At 41.4% G+C, this 22974-nt stretch overlaps 1 long non-coding RNA gene across 1 annotated transcript in view; it reads right to left on the bottom strand.

The window, feature by feature from the left end:
* LOC307181052 overlaps positions 1-22974 on the bottom strand; it is a 40691-nt gene that overhangs the window by 3418 nt on the left and 14299 nt on the right. Inside the window, exons 2-4 of the long non-coding RNA XR_013825852.1 lie at positions 18271-18360; positions 16529-16713; positions 4415-4589 (exon numbers count right to left, since the gene is read on the bottom strand). This is a non-coding gene — a long non-coding RNA (uncharacterized lncRNA). The remainder of the gene's footprint in view (positions 1-4414; positions 4590-16528; positions 16714-18270; positions 18361-22974) is intronic.

Below are 22974 nucleotides of genomic sequence, written 5' to 3'. Positions count from 1 at the left end.
CCAGGGAAGTGCACAAAATTAAGTGAGAAAACTTCTTGTGTGAAACTGCCTTATATATTAACAAGGAATTACATTTTGGGAACCTTGATAATGAGTCACCGTGACCCAAGGGAAGGTAGGAAACTCCTACGAAAAGGCTCTGTGTTCTCTAAAAGGCTTTTAATTGTTAATTTACTTTTAATTTCCTGGTAGCAGAGGTGTCTCCTGGTTTTAAGGAAGGCGCTGCTAGAATTTAGCATTAACAAAACCCATAAAGATATTCAAAAATATAACCAGCAAATGTTCACAGCTTTTGTATAATAGCTGAGTGGCATAATAAAGTATTCATCATTTGGTAAATTTATAGCAGCTTGAGTAAATTCAGGAAATGATGGCTTATTAAACCACTTAAAATTCAGAATCACAGAGGTTTAAAATTATACTGACTCGTATCTCATCAGGAGGAGAAAGTGAAGGAAGATAAGCAAAACCAGACCTGAAATATTGATGCAAACATCTCAAGAAAAGAAACTTGTTCAATTGACAGAAAAATAAATCTAATCAGACCACTTTGCCTTGGAGAGCTAAGAGACCAATTGGACAGTATATAGAACCACTTCTCTTTTAAAATGCCACTTCATTTAGTTCAAAAATCAAAATGTGAATTTGGAAAAGATCATGGGGTTTAGAAAAATTCAATTATTTATACCATATATTAATAATGTGAGAGTTCTATGGAATTTATATTTACGATATAATCATATTAACTTATGATTTGAACTTTTACCATTTAGTGTAGCAGAAAGAAGTTAGCATTTTTTTTAAAGGACTAATTTTTATTAAATCAGGCTTAACAGTAAAGAAATTTGGGGAACTTTTGTTTTCAGAGTTCTACCAAGTCTTGACTATCTTAATGATAATAACAATACTACCTTTGGGAATGTCAGACAGGATGTACTATGGAAATGAATCAGCACACATACTTTAACAGAAATATTAGACATCAATGAGAAATTATACTAAGTATATCTGTATCACTTTATTTTCACTTTTCTTTGAAAATTCTGTAAATTGAGCCCTCTCGTGTGGAACACACTGTGTGCAAGATAGTATTTAAAAGCAATTCTTGCCGCATCATGTGTATCCTAATGCAAGTAGAATGCTGAAAAGCAAAATAATCTATTTCCATTTTGTCATGCAGCCTGATGTAGAACCTGTTAGACACAAGACCTCAAGCTTTGCTAGATGTAAAACTGAAGACCCCTGAAGGGATAAATGAAGTAATCTTTAGGTATGACATTTAAAGTCTTATTAGGTGAGCCATGGCTACTGGGCCTGCGTGTCCAGAGCCTGTGCTCCATGGCGGGAGAGGCCATGACAGTGAGAGGCCCGCGTACCGCAAAAAAAAAAAAAAAAAAAAAAAAAAAAAGCCCAAGACCAGATGGCTTCACAGGCGAATTCTATCAAATAGAGCAGAACAAACACCTATTCTTCTCAAACTCTTCCTCATTATACGAGGCCACCATCACCCTGATACCAAAACCAGACAAAGATGTCACAAAGAAAGAAAACTACAGGCCAATATCACTGATAAACATAGATGCAAAAATCCTCAACAAAATACTAGCAAACAGAATCCAACAGCACATTAAAAGGATCATACACAATGATCAAGTGGGGTTTATCCCAGGAATGCAAGGATTCTTCAATATATACAAATCAATCAATGTGATACACCATATTAACAAATTGAAGCAGAAAAAACACATGATCATCTCAACAGATGAAGAGAAAGCTTTCAACAAAATTCAACACCCATTTATGATAAAAACCCTCCAGAAAGTAGGCATAGAGGGAACTTATCTCAACATAATAAAGTCCATATATGACAAACCCACAGACAACATCCTCTTCAATGGTGAAAAATTGAAACCATTCCCACTAGAATCAGGAACAAGACAAGGTTGCCCACTCTCATCACTATTATTTGACATAGTTATGGAAATTTTAGCCACAGCAATCAGAGAAGAAAAAGAAATAAAAGGAATCCAAATCAGAAAAGAAGAAGTAAAGCTGTCACTGTTTGCAGATGACATGATACTATACACAGAGAATCCTAAAGATGCTACCAGAAAACTACTAGAGCTAATCAATGAACTTGGTAAAGTAGCAGCATACAAAATTAAAGTACAGAAATCTCTTGCATTCTTATACAGTAATGATAAAAAATCTGGAAGTGAAATTAAGAAAACACTCCCATTTACCATTGCAACAAAAAGAATAAAATATCTCAGAATAAACCTACCTAAGGAGACAAAAGACCTGTATGCAGAAAATTATAAGACATTGATGAAAGAAATTAAAGATGATACAAACAGAAGGAGAGATATACCATGTTCTCAGATTGGAAGAATCAACATTGTGAAAATGACTCCACTACCCAAAGCAATCTACAGATTCAGTGCAATCCCTATCAAACTACCACTGGCATTTTTCACAGAACTAGAACTAAACATTTCACAATTTTTATGGAAACACCAAAGACCCCAAATAGCCAAAGCAATCTTGAGAAAGAAAAACGGAGCTGGAGCAATCAGGCTCCCTGACCTCAGACTATACTACAAAGCTACAGTCATCAAGGCAGTATGGTACGGGCACAAAAACAGAAATGTAGATCAATGGAACAGGGTAGAAAGCACAGAGATAAACCCAGTTACACATGGTCATCTTATCTTTGATAAAGGAGGCATGGATATACATTAGAGAAAAGACAGCCTCTTCAATTAGTGGTGCTGGGAAAACTGGACAGCTACATGTAAAAGAATGGAATTAGAGCACTCCCTAAGACCATATACAAAAATAAACTCAAAAATGGATTAAAGACCTAAATGTAAGGCGAGACACTATCAAACTCTTAGAGGAAAACATAAGCAGAACTCTCTATGACATAAATCACAGCAAGATCCTTTTTGACTCACCTCCTACAGAAATGGAAATAAAACCAAAAATTAACAAATGGGACCTAATGAAACTTCAAAGCTGTTGCACAGCAAAGGAAACCATAAACAAGATGAAAAGACAACCCTCAGAATGGGAGAAAATATTTGCAAATGAAGCAACTGACAAAGGATTAATCTCCAAAATTTACAAGCAGCTCATGCAACTCAATAACAAAAAAAACAAACAACCCAATCCAACAATGGGCAGAAGACCTAAATAGACATTTCTCCAAAGAAGATATACAGATCGCCACCAAACACATGAAAGAGGGCTCAACGTTCACTGCAGCTCTTTTTACAATAGCCAGGAAATGGAAACAACCTCAGTGTCCATCAACAGATGAATGGATAAAGAAGATGTGGCACATATATAGAATGGAATATTACTCAGCCATAAAAAGAAACGAAATTGAGTTATTTGTAGTGAGGTGGATGTACCCCGAGTCTGTCATGCAGAGTGAAGTAAGTCAGAAAGAGAAAAACAAATACCGTATACTAACACATATATATGGAATCTAAAAAACAAACATAAAGTCACAAAGAACCTACGGGCAGGACGGGAATAAAGATGCAGACCTACTAGAGAATGGACTTGAGGACACGGGGAGGGCGAAGGGTAAGCTGGGACAAAGGGAGAGAGTGGTATGGACTATATACACTACCAAATGTAAAACCGATAGCTAGTGGGAAGCAGCCACGTAGCATGTGGAGATCAGCTCGGTGCTTTGTAACGGCCTAGAGGGGTGGGATAGGAAGGGTGGGAGGGAGGGAGACGCAAGAGGGAGGGGATATGGGGATATATGTATATGCATAGCTGATTCACTTTGTTATAAAACGGAAACTAACACACAATTGTAAAGCAATTATACTCCAATAAAGATGTTAAAAAAAAGAGAGAGAAAAATAGGAGTCAGCATTTGTCTCTCAAGTTATAATGTTTGAGGACAATGGTTACATACAATTTCACCTCTTTACTAAAGGAAGGATTGCGTACAAACTCTCTGTGCTCTTGATGAAGCAATGCCCAAAACACAAAACAACACAGAAGATTGGGGGGCTGGCTACCGTGGGGCCCCTGCAAAGCCAACCTGCATACTCGGACCCAGCACCTCTAACCTCCTCTGGTCGGATGCTGTTTCCACCTTGTCGTCCTGGGATAACGTTGGCGGAATTCATGCCTGACATCCCTCATCCTGGGACCCATCTGAGATGAGCTGGTGAGCAAATTACATGTGGAGGGAGCCTGCAGGAGGCGTCGGAAGGACATGGAATGGGAGGAAGACCAAAGACGGAAGGGGAGGGGCGCCCACGTTCTCTCTCTTCCGACAGCTCTCCACCCTTTCTCTGAGCTTAAACGTGTCTGTGTTACAACCTAATGACAAAAGAAAACACCACGAAGGGAAGCACCCGCTGACTTAGTTCACAGGTGTACTTACGGACACAGACTGGGGTGTGTCCGGACCACTTGGGGTCTTGCAAGCATATCCGGACGGAAGTCCCCACGAGCCAGAAACCGGGGTTTGCACTGATAAACCACGGTGTCCCTGTAACTGAAGCCGTCGCCGCTGATGTGGCCGTTCACGATGGGATCCGGGCAGCCTCAGAGGCCCGCTGAAAAACAAGCAAAACCAACAAAAACACGCTGGAGAGCTTGTCTTCTATAAAAGTACCACATTCGTGGGTAAACAAGATAGTCCCACGGTATAGCACGGGGAACTCTATTCAACGTCCTGGGATAAACCAGACTGGAAAAGAATATACAAAAGAATACATATGTATATGTATAACCGGGTCACAATGCTGTACAGAAAAAATTAACACACCATTGTAAATCAAGTATACTCCAGTAAAAAAAATCTAAAATAATAAAAGTACTCCATTCAAACTTAGTTTATTGTCAAGTGATTGAGAGCACTGAATGCAAACATTATTGGAATTTTTTCCACTTATATATTTTCTATTTGATAAGAGTTTTCTTCAACTCATTAATTTTTCTTAACAATTGCGGGTAACATAAGTAATAGTTCAAATATAAAATTGTTAAAAGGTATTTCCCCAGGTATGGTTTCTCCATTTCTTTCTTTTACTTATTGTTCTTATTGATATTTTATGTTATTTATCTATTTATTCTATTTCCAAATAAAAAGCCAAAAGAAAGGAAGAGACACTTGGAATTAATATAAGTTCTGTAACCGTATAGAAAATGGGTAGCAAAGAAAAGGATGGAAGGATCTCCAGTGAGAGCCCAGATTCCTGAACTATCTGTGCAATTCCAAAGGAAGGACTGCTATCAGAAAATCAGTTCAATTTCAGAAAACGTCCATTTGAATTATGTCTGAACTGATGTCTAGGGGAAACTGTCGCATACTCAGTTAAACACAGAAGTCCAGAGCTCAGGGGAGGGACATCCTGCAGACTGAGCAGATTTAGGAAAAACTAGATTACAGATGGAGGCTGAAACCCAACCGGTGGCTGAGCTTGCCCGTGAAGAGTACGTACAGCGAGGAAAGAAAGGGCCCAAAGACAAAACTGGGGTGAACATCAACACTTAAGGGGAGGAAAACAGTACTGATGTGAGGACTCTGATATGTAAGGTCACTGGCAAACAGGGTGTCAGATAAACTTCAGAACCAGAGGGCTTCCAAGTGGGGAAGGAAGTTAGAGGAATTTTCAGTCCTTCGTGAGTTGAAGGCTGAGGAGTGACAAAGGTTCTTTGACTGACCAAACTTTAATGCGGGTCCTGACACTTCTCTCAGGCCCACCTGTGCACCTCCTGGTAAAAGCCAACTTTAGCAAGCACCCTGCTAAGTCACCCTACAAGGACCCTCCAGCCTCAACATCTGATCCAGTTTCTCATCCCCACCCGCCACTGGTAGGTGGGTTGAGCCAGAGCCCCTCCAAGCCCTGAGGTTCCCTCTCAGCAATGTCCCACCTGTGCCCCCTCCTTGCCCCTTGGCTGTGACCCCCACTGGCCCACATGGCATCCGGAGTTGAGTCGTATCCTTTGTAAAATCCCATCACCCTGGTCCCTGCACGAATCGCTAGGGACCTAAATGAAGTCTGCCTCATTATCTTTAAGGAGCGTCATGAATATTCTTCTCTGTAACAGTAGGAAGGTGCTGTGTGGCCCGGGGAAAACTAGGAAAGGCGGGATTCCCTTCTTCTCTTTCATTCTCCTTCCACTTTCTCTCCTTCCCCTCCATCCATCCTCCTCTCTGCCCCTCCCGCCCACCTCTCCCCTCCTCACGTACATGGAAAGAGTATCTTGTTAACAAACTATGGAGCATTAGGAGTAACTGACACGAAAAGGATGTGAGTCACACAGGGGTTTCGGATAGACAAGGAGAGCTCCTGAATTGTCCGCCAAAACTCGCTCCTTAGGCTGGAGCGGCTGCAGAGCGTTTTGGGGTGGATTTCCCCTGGCCACTACCGCCCCGAATAGAGCACCCAGCTGCCAGTGCTTTACTCAGAGCACAGGAACCCCAAAGCTGAGAGCATGGCCAAATGACAGTCAGGGTTAATGCCACCATTCTGGAAGAAATCACAACAATACCCTCTATTTCTGTTCAAGGCAATGCAGCTGCATTGTGTTATCCTAGGTTTGAACTAGATCTGTTATCAGCAGGATGACTTTGCAGAGGACAGAGGGAGAAAACCGCATCGGTGATAGGTATCCCTCTTTGAGCAGAATCTCTGCCCCAACGTTTGTAAGAGGTCGGGTCAAGTTGTGCTCGATTCGCTTGATCTTTTGTCCCCTCTGCAGCTTTTACACTCAGCCAGATCCAGATCAATAAAGCTGATTCTGACCAGAAGCCAGATCGCCTCCCCCCACACCAGGCATGAAACAAGCAGGGAACTGGGAGGAGGCTGAATGTTCTCCGCGGGTTGAAGGGAGAGCTTCTGAGGCTGTTATCCTGAAACACGGATGCGGGCTCCTTCCAAGAGGCTGGGCTTTGCACGGCGATCTCCGTCAGGTAGAGACATGGAGCCCCACTCACATCCCCGAGACAAGAAAGGAGCCAGAGCCACCACACATGGGCTTACTACTGCAGGGATCCAGCCACTTCCGAGGTGAGAAGGAAAAGATGTAATTTCTAGAAGCACACACCAAAATAACACACTCCAATCCTCAAAGAGAGTGTGGGCCACCTGATTCCTGGCTGTTACTCTAGAGAATGTCAAGCATTTGGGGGGTATCCTGAACCTGATCAGCACTCCAAGAGGAGGGACCCGGGCTCAGGGTAACCGAGATGCTGAAAAGGGTACATTGCGACAGAAAGTCCCCATCCCTCTCCGTGATCTGCACAGCCTCACTGTTGACTTAGACAAACACAACTGGCTAGGCTCACTTTTAAACCTCAATCGTAGTTTTTTCATCTAAGTTTTCAGTAAGAGCACATGATTCAAGGCTGCATCCTCTGTTGAAAGCCTGGCAAATAAGCACTCCTAACGGCAAGGAGATACTTGTACACTCTAGAAGAGATACTGTACACTCTAGAAACCAGATGGCAAGGTTGACAGGCTTGTGTGGAAACAAAGGCTTCCAACAGCACCTCTTCTCTGACACATGGTCACTTCAGTTCTGGGAGGAACTGGCCGTAAAGACCTAAAGAAAATCGGGGATGTCCTTCAAAAACACTCCCTTTCAGCTCAGTGCCTGAAGGAGAGAAGAATTGACAGCATCACCTCAAACTTCACTTCCTATTTTAAGTAAATGTGGACGATGTGACTTCTGGATGAAGCTGGTAGAGAACAATCTGTTTGTCACTTGTGTAACTTTCCAGGCCTCAGGTGAGTTCCTCTGTAAAACATTCAAAGCCTTAGACCAATTACGGGGCTATTGAGAAATATAGAATATTTCACATAGAGTATTTAACCAAAATTTCAAGAGTAATATGTCAAAACGTTGTAGAAGGGAGAAACTGTATGAGGCGGAATTTGAATTCAGTATACTCTGAGCTCTGTTTCAAATTTAAGATTCTGTTATCCTGTGATAATACTGGGATATGTCCTTTATGAGTTTTTTAATGTAGCCCCAGTTTTGTTAAAGACACACTATATAGAAAGCATTTCTCTATCTTTGTAACTATGTTCAGATATCTGCTGACAGTCTAACATGTATTAGTCACTCATTAAACATTTGATGAAGTGAATAGAGATAAAGTAACTTCACATTTTCAAAGCATTTCCAAATCCACTGTCTCCTAGGTGGCTTTCCTTTATTGGAAAAAAATTGAATACTGATTCAGTTTGTTATACAGCAGAGACTAACACACCATTGTAAAGCAATTATGCCCCAATAAAGATGTTAAAAAAAAAAAAAAGGTGAGGAGCAGGGGAACTCCCTGGTGGTCCAGGGGTTAAGAATCTGCTTTGCAATTCAGGGGACACCAGTTCAATCCCGGGTCAGGACTAAGCCCTCGAGCCACAACTAGAGAGAAGCCCACGCACTGCAATGAAGGGCCCTAAGACCCAACACAGCCAAAATAAATAAGTAAATAAAGATTTTTTAAAAATAAAACATACACTAGGAAACAAAAAGAGGTGAGGAGTGGGGAGGGACTACTTGTAGCCCGGCTGGGCTAAGCACAGTGATGAATATGCATTGTTTTTTAATGAGCACAAGATGGTCCCACAGAGGAACACTCACTGTTGTACTCCAAGTGGTGGTGTGCTTTTCAGAGAGCACTGAATACACTCCAAAGTTTGGGTTTTACTTTTCTCCTAAAATAGCTTTGGAAATACCTTTTGCTGGAAGCATCTCACATTCTCTATCTGGGAGCCTGAAAGCTGAGCCCTATGGCAGCTGCCACATTTTTACGGGCATTTTGGACTGTTCTTTGCATAATATTCAAATAGTGACAGGAGATTTGCACCTGGGCTCTACTGTTTCCCGTGGCTCCTGGGGACAGGATTTTTGCAATAACTCAATCTTAGACCAGAAGACAAGGAGGAACATCCATTTATGGCCTGCAACGATGGAAAAGCAGAGGAGAGAAATACAGAAACAGAGACACACAGAGTCTACCTATGAGAGGCGGTGGTTCCTGCGAAACAGCTATCAGGGTGGTAAAGGAAGGCTGTGCTTTGTTTTTCAGGCTGGCATCCCCCAGGCGAAGAGAATTGTGTTTGGGATTAGGGTTGTCCTCAGACCTCTTATGCCCTGCAGCATAATTAATAATTTAGCAGGCAAGTCTCCTGCAGTTTTTGGTTCCAGTGCTGTTTTTTTGGTGGGCTTTCCATGGGTTTAGGGGCCTTCCGCCCTGGGGAAGGGGAAGATCTCTGAGGGGCGGTGGGAGTGGATTTCATGGTGGAACTGAAACTCACCCAACCGCCTCCTTCAGCACTCTGGGTTCCCTACAGCCCCTGCCTGCAAGCCGCGCTTGTCCAAATGAACTTCCGACAGCCTCACGTCAGTCTGGTCGCCATGAAGCCCTGGATAGTATGTAGCACTGCACACTCCCTGTCACTTGCATGCAGCACAAATGAAGACAGCTTTGAGGTTCATAAAGTCTGTTCAGCTGATGCACTTCAAAGGAATCTCTTTTAAAATAAAAGCCTGCTTGGAGTTAAATACATTTTGCATAGTAGAGAAAAATGAAGAATAATTGTTCTCTCCCTAAATTTTATTGCTGTTGACTTTAAAACCCACTTTTTTCTCAAAGTTTTCCCATTTGAATATGACAATATTTTGGTCTTCAAAGTTTTCCTTTTTTTGCTACCTGAGAAGTATGTAAACTGTCGCCATAAAGTTTTTAAGTACCTTTAAAATATTAAATGTAGTTAAAACATAAGGATCTTAAGACTGTGGGGCTTATAGAATAAAAAATAAAATGTAAACTCAATATTTGTTTCACAGTTAACATACAATTTGTTAGCCACAAGGAGAGTTTATTTCTTCCTTTGCAGCAAAAATTCATTTTTTGTCAGTTGTAGGTTATACCATTATGAGTACTGAACACAAATATGTAAGATAACTGTTCTCTAAATTTAGTGTGAGTATCTAAGTGCTATTTATAGGTTCTTTCTGCCAAGCCAGACCTGTAAAAGATTCCTTTTACCTCGAATCTTTACTCTCACTTTAGTGACTGATTTGATAAACAATCCAAAGTTTCCATTTGGTGTTGATCAAATATTCAATACCACTACGACTATGCAGAAGCTTTACATGTCGTTTAGCCCAATACTAAAATGTACTGCATATAAATATTAATTATAAATGTATGAATCGATTTGACATCCACTCTCATTACAGCATGTCTGGAAAGGAGAAGAAAGGGGGCACCTTACTGTGATCTCCAGCAGCTGAGTTTACTTAGGGTATCAATGAACAATACTGATGGTACAATGCCCTTACGTCTGAATCCCTGAAAGAAATTTAGAAAAGAAGACACTTAAAAAACATTTTTAATTTTTACTTTTTTCCCTTATCAGCATCTCTTCTTTTGAATGTATCTTAAATTTTGCAAATGATGATTTCTGACAAGAAAAGAAAAAGCAACTGGAAAATTTGCTTATTTCCCCATCCACTGCTGAAAATGACACATTGTGTGACAGGAAGTCTCAATAGGACACTTGGCAACTGATTCCTAAATTCATCTGTATACGTAGCAGGACCCCATAAAACGGCAACACTTATATGAGAAAATAAAGAAAATTATCTGTTTCCAGTCACGGTGGGCTAACTTAGACAAAATCCTCCAGTGAGTAAAGTAGAAAAAATGGACAAACTATGTTTAAGAAAATCTGCTTGAAGATAACAGGGAAGGTACTGAAGTTCTATGTGGCCAACATCAAGGACAAGATCGAGCCCCAGCAAAGGAAACCTGCAGTGGAGTTCTCCCTAGTTCTGAGGACGTTGAAATTGGAAACGGGGGCTGGTGCACTGAGGTGCCAAGGGCATCTTCCCTCAGACTCGTGGGTCGCGGCCTGAAACGTTGAGGTCAGGGGCCACCAAGGGTTGGACAGAGGGGATGCTGACAAAATTCAAAATGTGCTGCCAATTCAAAACCAACCCAGGGTTGCCCTTGGATTCATGAGGTGAAACGTTTCAGAAAAACATCACTCCGTACAAACCAACAGAAAATGCTGAATGATCTACAGAAGGCTTAGTTGTACTGGAGCCCACCGGAGAGCTGAGATTTCAAGAAGTTCAAATGCATGGACTCCACGCAGGAACAAGCTCTCCAAAGAGCTGGTATATGGATCCCTCCACCTTCCTAGAGCACGGCGGCAGGGGGCTGCCGTGAAGGAGGGGAAGACTTGGACAATTTTTTAGCAGTCCTAGGTGGCTTACTCGGCTGGTTTAGAATCACTGAGCGCTGAAGACACAAGGGAAGTCGGTGCACCCCTCAAGCCCTTTCCCTTGGGCCTCCTCCAGGTGTTCATGAGAAAGACTCTTGACACGCCTCGCGTTGTCACACACTTAACTTCTCTCCAGGGTTCCCAGCCCCACTTGGGAACCGCAGAACAAAACCACAAGTATACGATTATGTTTTCTTAACAAAGTAAAAAAGAGCATCTTACACCTTTACTAATATGTACACCAGGTGGTACTGGTAACGTTTGTTTCCCCTTTCGGAATTAAACTCTACATGAAACCTAAACGGAAGAGGATTTTCCAGTGTGTGGGGAAAGGGGGCATCCGAGGTGTTAAGAAGGCTTATTGTGCAGGCTCTGTCTCTGTCTCTCTGTATCTCTGGTCTATCTCTCCCATCTCTCTCTGTCTCCTGGTCCCTCTTTCTGCCTCTGTCTCTGACTCATTCTCTTCTGTGCTTGTATATAAAAGATTAATCTTGGACACTGCTGGACACGCATCCAGTCGAGGTACAGCCCGTCCCTGAGTTGCCCCCAGCAGCAGCTCAGGTCTCCTTGCTGAAGGAGGGGGAGAATTCAGAGTAGCATGCACGTTAACTCTGACGGAATCATATGAGAAGCTTACTTTACAGGAGAACAGAACAGAACGTGCGGTCAAAGCACAGAGGAAGGGTTATCACCCTGAGAAATGTTACCCCCTTTGATGAACTCAGTGCTCCCAACAAGCACTGTTCCAAGAGAATCACCCGCGAGTCTTGGGGCCGCCCGGGGAAGGGCCCTCCAGACCCCCTGGGAAAGGAGGGCACACAGATGCTACTAGGACAAATGCAGCCATGTGTACGCTGAGCTCTCACTTACAAGGACACAGAGGAACAAGAGAAAAAGCCTCAAATGCACGTGGGAAGGATGCACAGGGAAATCTGAACTAGCAAGTCATTTCAAGAACAAACTGGAATCCCAGCTTTCCAGGGTCCAGGCTGACGCGGCTTCTCTTGTGCTGACTGTCCTGTCACACAGGAAGTGCCACGTGCTGGTCTGAGTGTCTCTGTGTCCCGCTCCATCTGACTTCCCACTCTCCTGCTCTCTCCCATCATTTAATTCACTTTTTACATCTTAATGTTGATTCAACTAGTCTGTGTCTCTAATAGTTTATTATTCACTGAACTACATGGTCAGCAGACAGTATTCCCTCATCCTCCCTCTTCTCACCATGGGGCAGACATAAAAATGCAAACACTTTTTTTGGGGGGGCGGCTCTTTGAGGAGGACGCTAAGCAAACTATTCTTTCAGATACATTTAATGTACTGAGAACAAGGGCACTTGGAAACTAACATAATCAATTATCAGTTTCTCCACGGATTCTTCAAAAGAATGTCAAAGTAAATGTGTTAGAAATGAACGAAAATGAGACCTTGGCACTACATATCTGGACACTTGGTGAAGACAGTGTATTTGTTTTTGTTCTCTCCTTTGAATTTAGAAGTGCCTCAAATTTGGTGCCTAAAAGGTTAAAGGAAACACAGTGAAAACATAACTTTAACACTTAAAACAAAATAAGGCAATACCAGACCACTATACTTTCTGGATCCCAGCATATATAATTTTATAAGCCACATATAATGCAAAATATAACCTCATCTTTCTATAACTATACACATTATTTCCTACAGCATTTATTTCTGCCTTATAGCAGGTGCCACGTAGTCAACAAGGTAAAACACTTTCCACAATTTTCAGCATATACCCCCTATGACATCATTCCTACGGTTGCTGTTAAGCCTTGACTTTTAGGCAGTGAAAATTCACCGGGCATATTCACAAGTCTGGGAGCGTCCTCAGGGCACGTCACCCCTCTCCTCACCCTCCCACCTTCCTCTTGGGAATCTGTGGGCAGCGCTGTTAATGCTACCTGACACATCTTCTGGACCTCAGCAGGCTTGGGTGCCTTTGTGGGTTCTTTCCCAAAAATTCCCATGGAGCTACAGGATCCTGCTCTACCCTTGCCTCACCTCTTCTAAGTGTGGAGTTTCCCAGAACATCCCCTGGAGGAGTCTCTCCTGCTTTGGGGCTCCTTCTGACATCTCCCAGACCAACCACGAGGCCTCGGTGCCTTTAACCTTCTGGGGATCCCCCTCGTCCAGTCTATTTAATTTGAGGACAGCGTAGGCCTTCATTTCAGCTTTTCCCCTTTCCTTGTTCATGTCAAATTTCCAGGGCTGGGCCTTCTGACACTCAAAAGACAGGACACTTGAGGATTAAAAACATGATTCAAGACCACACTGTCTCACCTGAAAGTTTCAAGATCCTGTTTTTCAACTCAAAAGACAAGGAAGTGTTTGCCATTTTCTGCAGTTCATTAGTAGAGTTAGAAACCAGACTCAGAGGCCTGTGCTGAGCTGTCAGCTTTGGCCGCACCCATTAGGCTAAAACTTAACCCAGGTTTTACTCACATGAGGGAAGAGGGTCGGCGGCAGCTTCAAGCCCAGCCTGTGAGCCCAGCGACTCTGCATCTCCGACAGCTTCAGCGGGGTGAGTCCCAGAAGAAGCCACCATCTTATCCCCCGGAGATAGAGGTCCTGAACTGATCAGTGACGACGAGGCCTCGGGTTACCTTCCCCATCACTGTGGCTTCATAGGGGCGGGGCTCTCCCTCACAAAGCTTATGGTGCTGTTGAAGGGCCAAGCACTTTGATTTAAAAACAGGGTGGCAAAAAATGGCAAATTTCAGAACTATAACGCAAGGTCGTGGGTCATTTCAGTGACCCTCTACAACTGCACAGAACTTTTCCAAGGATCTGAATATATATTACCATGTCTGCTTCTCAGGACAGTTTTGTAAAAGAGAAAAATGATTATAATCCCTGCTTCATAATGCAGGTGAGTCTCACGTTAAGAAGCTAACACGGGGATACACATCTATATCAGGGCTTTTAATGTCTGTTTCCGTTTTATATATGCAACAACGTGCTGAACTTCAAACTTTAGCATTTTCCCAAAGCCTGCTACAACTTTTAAAAATTTAATCAAGTTAGCTGAGTAAAATTTGTATATATATTTATAAATTTAACTCAGCTAAGTTGATTACATACTCTCTCTCTGCCTCTCTCTCGCGCGCGCTCTCTCTATATATACATAGTGTGTATATATATATATGTGTGTATATATATTATACATATATATAGACATACATATTATACACACACACACACATATATATATAATTTTAAGGAACTATGCAAATCAGGCTCAATTTGATAATCATATAAATTTTTCTTGACATTCAGCCTCAAATTAAAATCTAATTTAACATGCTATTGCTTACATTGTTCTCTACTGTCATTTCTCGGAGGATTTATACAATATGTTCCTTTGGGTTCTACTTACATATCTGACATGTAGTAATGTGTTCATGTATTCAGCATCCTATTGACAATTTCACTTTATTCCTACTTGGCTGATCTTAGGGATTGAGAGTCTCCTCTGGCACAGAGTTTAATGTGAAGCACACGCTGAAGCCCGGAACCCTTGCAGCGCTGAGTGCCTTCTGCTAAATCCCCACAGCAGCCTTCATCTGTTTTCACTATACAGCTGGCAGGTGGCTGGTATCTTATTCACGCTGCCCTCTGTTACTGCTCAGACCTCCTGCCCATGGTCAGCACAGCTCAGCACTCGCTGTGGGGTGTTAGGCTGCTTTCAAATAATTGCAGATGCCTTTCAGATACTCTGTTTCCAGAAAGTTTTACTTTTAATCCCACACATTTCTATCTTCAATTATTAATAATTTCCTCAAGACCAAGTCTGGATGATGCCAGAAGCTTGATCTTACATTCGGCAGGCTATTTTTAAAGAGGTCCTGGAAACTTGATTAGAATATCCAAAGTTTCCCCAGAAATCACATAACATACTGTGACATTTCTCATGTATATATGCATATATATGAATTCCATCATATATTTAAAGAAGAATTAACTCCACAACTATTCCAAAAAACTGAAGAAGGGAACACTTCCAAACTCATTTTATGAGGCCAGCCTTACCCTGATACCAAAGTCAGACGCCATGAGAAAAGAAAACTACAGGCAATATCCTTGATGAACACAGATGCGCAAGTTCTCAACACAACACTAGCAAACTGAAGTCAACAGCACAGTAAAAGGATCCTACACCATGATATAGTGCATTTTACCCCTGAGATGCAAGGATATTTCAACATATGAAAATTGATTAATATGACAAACCACATGGACAGAATGGAAGGTGAAAGTCATATGCTTATCTCAAGAGATGCAGAAAAAGCATTTGCGAGAATTCAATTGCATTTCATGATAAAAGCTCTCAAGAAAGTAGGAATAGACAGTAATTACCTCAACATCACAAAGGTCATTACGAAAAGCCTACAGCGGATATCATATTCCACAACAAAACACTGAAAGGTTTTCCAGTAAGATCTGGAAAAAGGCATCCCAGAAAACATTTCCATGCCTATCCAAAATGGAGCAGAGCAAGGAAAAGAGTTTTTAAAGTGCCACTCTTCAGAAATATCCCCGCTTTGTTTTGGCTATCACTACAAATTCATGGCAAGACCCCAAAAGCCCCACCAAGACTCTAGGATATTTTTTAATCCCCCAGAGCAATAAAGTCTTATGGCTCCTGTGTTAAGACGGCTGGTTTGAACAGTGGCATTTTAGAGGTGGCTGGACTTGACACCTGGCATCAGTGTCACTGTACAAATTTTATAAGAGAAATGACAGATTGAAAGTCTAAGCCATAAACACACAGCCAGTTTTCAAAATAGGATAAAAGCAAAACGAAAGAAAAATTGTTTAAATTCACTTCCCTGGCTACCAAAAAAGAAGTCCCAAAGCTGTGAAAAGTAAGTATAGAATGGAAGCAATGCTGTGAACAATAACCGTGTATTCTTATTTGAAAGGTTAATGCCAAGGTCCCAAGGAGATAATTCCATTTTACAACTGACACAAAACTTCACTCACCTACTGGCATTATTTTACTATTTTCTGAGAGAGAACCTTATTCAGAGACCTTGATCTCTTGTGTTTATTAGCATCTGATTCCGAGTCTCCTATTCTTCTCAAACTTCAACTCCAAGGGCGTGCTTTTCAAACCGCCCGCCCGCCTCACCCCCTCCCCCACCCACGCCCCGCACACACACATTTTGTAGTAGAATCTTCTTAGCACGTCCCCCTCAAGATTCTGGTATCTAGATCCTTTTTACCTCATGCTTGCCAGCATTGCTCATCTTCCTTATTCTTGAGGAAACATCACTCATAAACACTCCATCCACCTGACACTTCCATAAACTTCCTTAGTCCCAAATCACTCCTGCTCTCAGCAACTGCCGAGGTCTCTGAGGGGTCCCTAGGAGTTGGACTGTTCTTCATGAACCCGTTACAGAGCAAGCTGTAAAATAAAACATGCAGATACAGAAGTGCACAAATCAACATCATCATAAATGTGGCTTAGTTACTTCTGTTAGAAAGACATCCGTGCTCATACTGAATTCAAAGTTTGCAGGCTTATCACTACTTCCAGTGCGCTGGACCAGGGCGAGCTTCCTCCAAAAGCTGTGGACTTCTCTACAATGTGCAGCTTGGGGTTGCAGACGAGAGCACGCGCTTTCTGCGGACAGGACGGTTCCCGAGGGAGGAAGGATGAAGCCAAGCTGTACCTGCTCAGTGATTCTTACCAAACGCATCCATCAGCTAACCCACTCCACCTTCCAGAGGATGGAGTTACTGAAGGGCAGAGAGAGGCCAGCGTATGCTTTAAGGACACGTACACACATACACACACATTTCTTTTACGCTGATGTGCAAATGGCTAACCCCAGATTACATCCAACACACTATCTGTTTCTACACTCATGCTGTGGTTGCTGTTAAGTGTTAGTGGAAAGAGGGGAGAAACTTCTAAACTAATTCAGAACTAGGGACCTATGGAAAGCTAATATTCAACCACTATTGCCCCTTGATCCATATTTCAAATCCACATCTATGTTTATAAAGATAATTTCGTTTCTTGAAATGTCTCTTTTCACATTTCAATACAGATTAGGCAAAGGTCTTAAACTGACTTTAAAGTGTCCCCCCCGCCCTTTCTAAGTTTTGGAAGAATTTGTTAGGATTGGTGGCATTATTATTTTTCCATTCCTAAATGTTAGGTAGAATACAATAGTGTAGCTCTCTGTGCCTGGTATCATTTTTGTGGAAATTTTTTTAAACTTCGAAATCTATGTTTCCAATAGGCAGAGTCAGTCAGGTCATCTCCTTTTCCCTTGACTGACTGGTAATTTTTCAGGATTATTTTTACCTTACCTATGTTATCTAATTCACTGGCATAACACTTTTATTGTGTCCTCCTAGCATCTGTAGAATCGTTAGTGGTATAGTACCTTTCTTGCTTGCTATTGGTAATTCATGTCTTCTCTCTTTTATTCTTGACCATTCTGATTAGAAGTTTATCATTTTTATTGATCTTTCCAGGAAACCAGATTTTGGCATACTGATTTCCTCTGGTGGTTTTCTGTTTTCATTTTCATTGATTTCTTATAATATCTTTTTCACTTACTTTCTTCTGCCAGGTTTTGATTTCATCTGTTATTCCTTCGCTAGTTTCTCCTGGAGGAAGCTTAGCTCACTAATGTGAGACCTTCTTTTCTCATTAAAAAAAGCAAAATGAAAGCTGTACACTTCCTTCTGTTCTGCTCTTATTGCATCCCACAAATTTTCATACATTGTTGCTCATTTCTGTTAAATTCAAAACATATTCTAATTTGTCTTGTGATTTCTTTTGACCCAGGTACTGCTGAGGTGTTTATTGTCTAACTTCAAATTCTGGCATACTTTACAAATTACTGGATATCTGATTTAGTTCTGCTGTAACCAGAAAACATAATTTGAATGACTTAAATCCTTTAAAGTTATTGAAATTTATTGTGTGGCCCCAAATATGACCTACCTCAGTGAATTTTCCAGATGCCCTTGAAAATTAAGTGTCTCTGTTGCTTGGAGTGTTTCATTTCCCACATTTCTCTTCATAAAACAAAATCTACATGGCAAAGCGACATGTCAGAGACTTGGCAATAATAATAATGATAATAATAACAATAATAATCTATAGAAAAAGAGAGTGTATTTGGGATAGCACATCAGGAATACAAGCTTTCAGCACCAAAAAGAAGGGCCAGATGTAAGGTGGATATGATCTTTGCAAGCAGTGTTGTTTGTGGCAGACGTAGGGTAGCCCAGGGACGCTGAAGGTTACTTGCCAAGAGCAGAAGTAGACAGTGGTTATTCCCAAAGCTTTGTAAAGAGTCAAAGTAAAAACTGAAGTTCTGTTCTCATATTTTATTAAGTTATGAAATGAGAAATAGTAGCTTCTTTCTGTATCTCTCCTCCCTCCACTGACTTTTCAATTTGGAACCTCTAAGATAAATCCGTTACATGGAATACCAAGTGTGAACCAAGCATGGTGGTATGAAAAATAAAAAAAAGAGAAACTCTTTAGTTTCCCAGTTTGTGGAAGCATAGAAACTCAACAGTATTTTGACCTGTCAGCAAAGCAGATATGGATCTGAGCACACACTGGCCTGTGAAATCCGTCTGCTTGTTGTAATTGCTGTTGTTTAGTCTGTAAGAGTCCTAGGAATTTACGTCAGTGATGTGACAGTGCTAATGTATTCCAGTGGACGAATGTCGATGAGTGTTATGTCACCCTTGGTCCTTCAGTCAATACCATGTGTTAAGGAGAGCCTGGCACCTACAGAAATAAGGATGGGAGCGTGTGCAAATCCGATTTTTTAAACACAGAGTAGGTCAGAGCAGCCTGACTAAATACCAAGATTCATGGACGGAAAAGTGAGAGATAAGATCAGAAGGAGGAGAATCACCAGACCAGCCAAAGGGCTGTGGACACCGTCCCAGAGGTAACTTGGATAGAAATAAAAATATACTAATTTATTCTTCCTTTAATTCCTATTGTTTTCTAACATTGTTACATTTCTCCTGATTAGAGTGTATAAAAACCATCCAAATTCAAGCATTACAAAATCCACTCACGTATTAAAAGAGTGGAAGTCTCCCAAATTGGTACGGTACCTAATAAATTACTACTGCCTGACATTCTGAATATTTCTTTGATTTTTCTTCTGAATATACAAGTGTTATAAAATTTTTATAAAAAGTAAATTATGCCTTGTACAAAAATTGACGTTTTATTTTAGCTATTCTAAAATTTTTGTCTCACGTATGGCAACATGTCGCTTTCTTTTGGCTATTCTGCTTGCACAATATTCCATGTTAAGAAATACAACTATCCCATCATTCTTTTTAAGCACGGTATAGTAGTTTCTTATAAAAATATGCAGCAATTTATTATATTTGATGAGTTATTCCTAACATGTCGCTAATATACACAGTGTTAACTTCTTGTATATTTTTTTTAGACTTGAGGAAATATTTCTAGAGTATAAATTGCTAAAATCAGAAATGCCAGGGCTTCCCTGGTGGCGCAGTGGTTGAGAGTCCGCCTGCCGATGCAGGGGACACGGGTTCGTGCCCCGGTCCGGGAAAATCCCACATTCCGCGGAGCAGCTAGGCCTGTGAGCCATGGCCGCTGAGCCTGCGCTCCGCAACGGGAGAGGTCACAACAGTGAGAGGCCCGCGTACCGCAAAAAAAACAAAACAAAACAAAACAAAAGAAATGCCAGGTTATGAAGCACATAATATTTACAATTTTACTAGACATTACCAAAATGCTTTCTAAAATGTAGTATCAATTTACACTTCCACTAAGATTGTAGAAGAGAGACCATCTCACTGCAACTTCCCAGTAAGGATATTACCTTTCCATATTTAAAAAAATGAATACTCCAGAGGTGACATTTTATTGTTAAGTTATCGATTCTGTAAATTTTAGTAAGGTTGAAGATACCTCAATATGTTAATTAGGCCACATTCTTTTTCACTGAATTGCCCACTTGAACAATTTAGTACAACATTCCTGCCAAAGTTCTACATGCAATTTGTTAAGAGGACTCCATAGGCAGCAGAATGAACCTTCTATGTGTTTCCAAAATACATACATACAACATTTGACTGCAAAAATTATACTCAATAATGATTGGCAGCTTGGATATAAATATATATTTTTCTAATGTTCCCTCTCGTTTCCCTTGCATTTACTATATTCTTTAAAAGCATAAACTATGGGACTTTTCCCACTGTTTATTCCCAGAAGAAACTGTTTTGTGCTGTCAAAGCTCTTACAGATCTATAATCCTCCCAATGCAGACCACTAGCGTTCTCAGCCACACGTGCACTTATAAACGTTAGTCACTGGCTTCACCTACACGCTTGTCTGAAGTTTACGCCACATGGACATCTTCTTAGTAATCTTCCAATTACTGCAAAGATGAGTCAGAGTTAAGTATTACCTAGCACAGCTTTCACTCCCATGCCAAGAAAAATACGTCCTACAGCATAACATCTAGAGCAGTTCCAGTCCCTGGTCATACGTCCTCCTGGGCCATACTTCTACTACAGATACAGAACAAGCCTGTTCCTTATGTTTCTTTGCCTGCCTAACATATTTTTATTATACTCAAGATGTCGTTTGACACAGAAATACATATATTTTTAAGAAACCGATTCTCTTAGGTTATGTACAAAAGTATAGCTACTGAACTACTTGTCAACAGAGCCTCCATGTGCCACCACACATGCTGTCACTGTACACAGTTCTCACTTCCAAAGGCTCAGGGTCTCCCAATTCAAAGATTGGGCTACACTCTGGGGACAATGCAGGATGCAAACATGACTGGCAGTGGAACCCAGCCTGGTCGGGAACTGATTTCATTTACATCATATAAGACTCCTCAAAGCATACAAATTTTCAGGATTTCTTTTTAATTCCCACAACATATTATTTGCAGAGTTTAAAAAACTTTATTTTGGCCTTCTAAACCCTGAAAGCAATGTTAAATCTTTCTAGAAATCAGTATGTCTATTGCTTACAAGTATCTTTAGGAGCTGTATTTCCTCCGTTTCTAGGGCTTCACTTTTGTGTAGAAATTATGGTGGGGGTCATGGACCACTATATGTGTACCAGTTGGTCCCTTCCTGTTGTCCAAATTCTGTGGTGAACATCACACATTCTGAGGAGATCAGCAACAGCAAAGCCCATACACTTAGAGAACAGTAGAGCTGAACTGAGCCTTGCAAGAATTTGTATTGTTAAAACATAATGCACAAAAGTGAAGAAAATTAACTCCAAAAAGTAAGATAGCAGTTTTCAAATATTTGAAGGATAGATATATCGAGTAGGGATTTCATGTATTCCTAACCATTCAGTCAGAACCAGAACAAGTGTGAGTTACTGAGGGACGATCCATTAGGAAGAATTTGACAGCAGGGATCCCAAAGGTGGACCCGCTTGCTTTAAGAGGTTCTGTATCTCCTGTCTGCAGATTTCAAGCTGAATGGCCAGTAGGAAGCTTTGTGGTTGGGGAAGTCTGAGTGTCAGATAAGGTGGGTTCAAGAATGGCTTTAGATACAAGTTAGGCTTTGTAAGGGAAAGGCAGGCAGTGAACATGGATGGAGGAACACATCTGTGATCTGATTAGTTTGCACGTCAACTTGACTGGTCAAGGGTGCCCTTATCAAACATGACCTGTAGGTACGTCCAAGAGTCTTTCTGGATGAGCTTGGTCCCATTTTGGTAGAAGGCTGAAGTGCTGCAGCACAATTGCCAGGCCCCTGTCCAACAACGCCCTAACCACCACCACGGCTTCTTCCCGAGAGGACACATCTTTGGTTCTCCGTCAAATCAAAACATACTGAATGGGCTACCTTCAGTCTCTGTTTTCCTAACTCCATATTCTCCCACACAATTCTGGCTTTACTTCTCACCATCCCAGCTACACTAAACCTCTCAAGCTCCCGGGCAGCACCCCTGCTAGTCCTCAAATCCAACGATTACTGCTTTGCTCTTGCAGACGTGACATGTCAGGACCGATGGCTGAGCAGCATTCCACAGGGGTAAACACTCTCCGCTTTTCGAATCTTTTTTTTGGTTGGCTTTCCTTTCTCCTTCACCATCTCCTTTAAGAGCCCCTGCCTGGTGGCTCAAAAATTAAATGTTATAGAACTCCTAGGGATCTCTTTGGGGTCCTTTTCCCTTCTACCTTACAAATGTCTGCCGTGGAACTGCAGTTTAATACTGTTAAATACCACGTATATGGGAACAAATCCCTTAAGTTCAGATGCGACATCTCCTCCTACTTGTGTAATGGGAATCTCAACATCAGGATCTCAAAACAAACTCTGAATTCTAACCCATCCTCAATCCTATACCATTTCCTTTCTTCTCCAGATCTATAAATGTCACCATTTAGCAATTCAATTGCTGAAGCGCCAAATTCTTTCTACCATTAGCTCTGATTTTTGTTTCCTCATTTTCAATCCACCATTTTCAATCCACCATTTTCAATTCCCGTCCATTCGATGTACAAAATGCATCCAGATGTGTCTTACTTTCTTGAACTCCACACTGCTCCAAATCCTTATAATCCTTGAGTGTAACAGTCGCCTGAATCCTCTTTTTACATCCTCTTTAAAATGCTTTCTCCACACAAGGAGCCAGAGTGATCTTCTAAAAAGCATT

Source organism: Stenella coeruleoalba (genome assembly GCF_951394435.1).
Source record: "Stenella coeruleoalba genome assembly, chromosome: Y".
NCBI lineage: Eukaryota > Metazoa > Chordata > Mammalia > Artiodactyla > Delphinidae > Stenella > Stenella coeruleoalba.
Note: the sequence above shows the minus strand (reverse complement) of the source record. Positions and strands in the feature narration are given on the sequence as shown.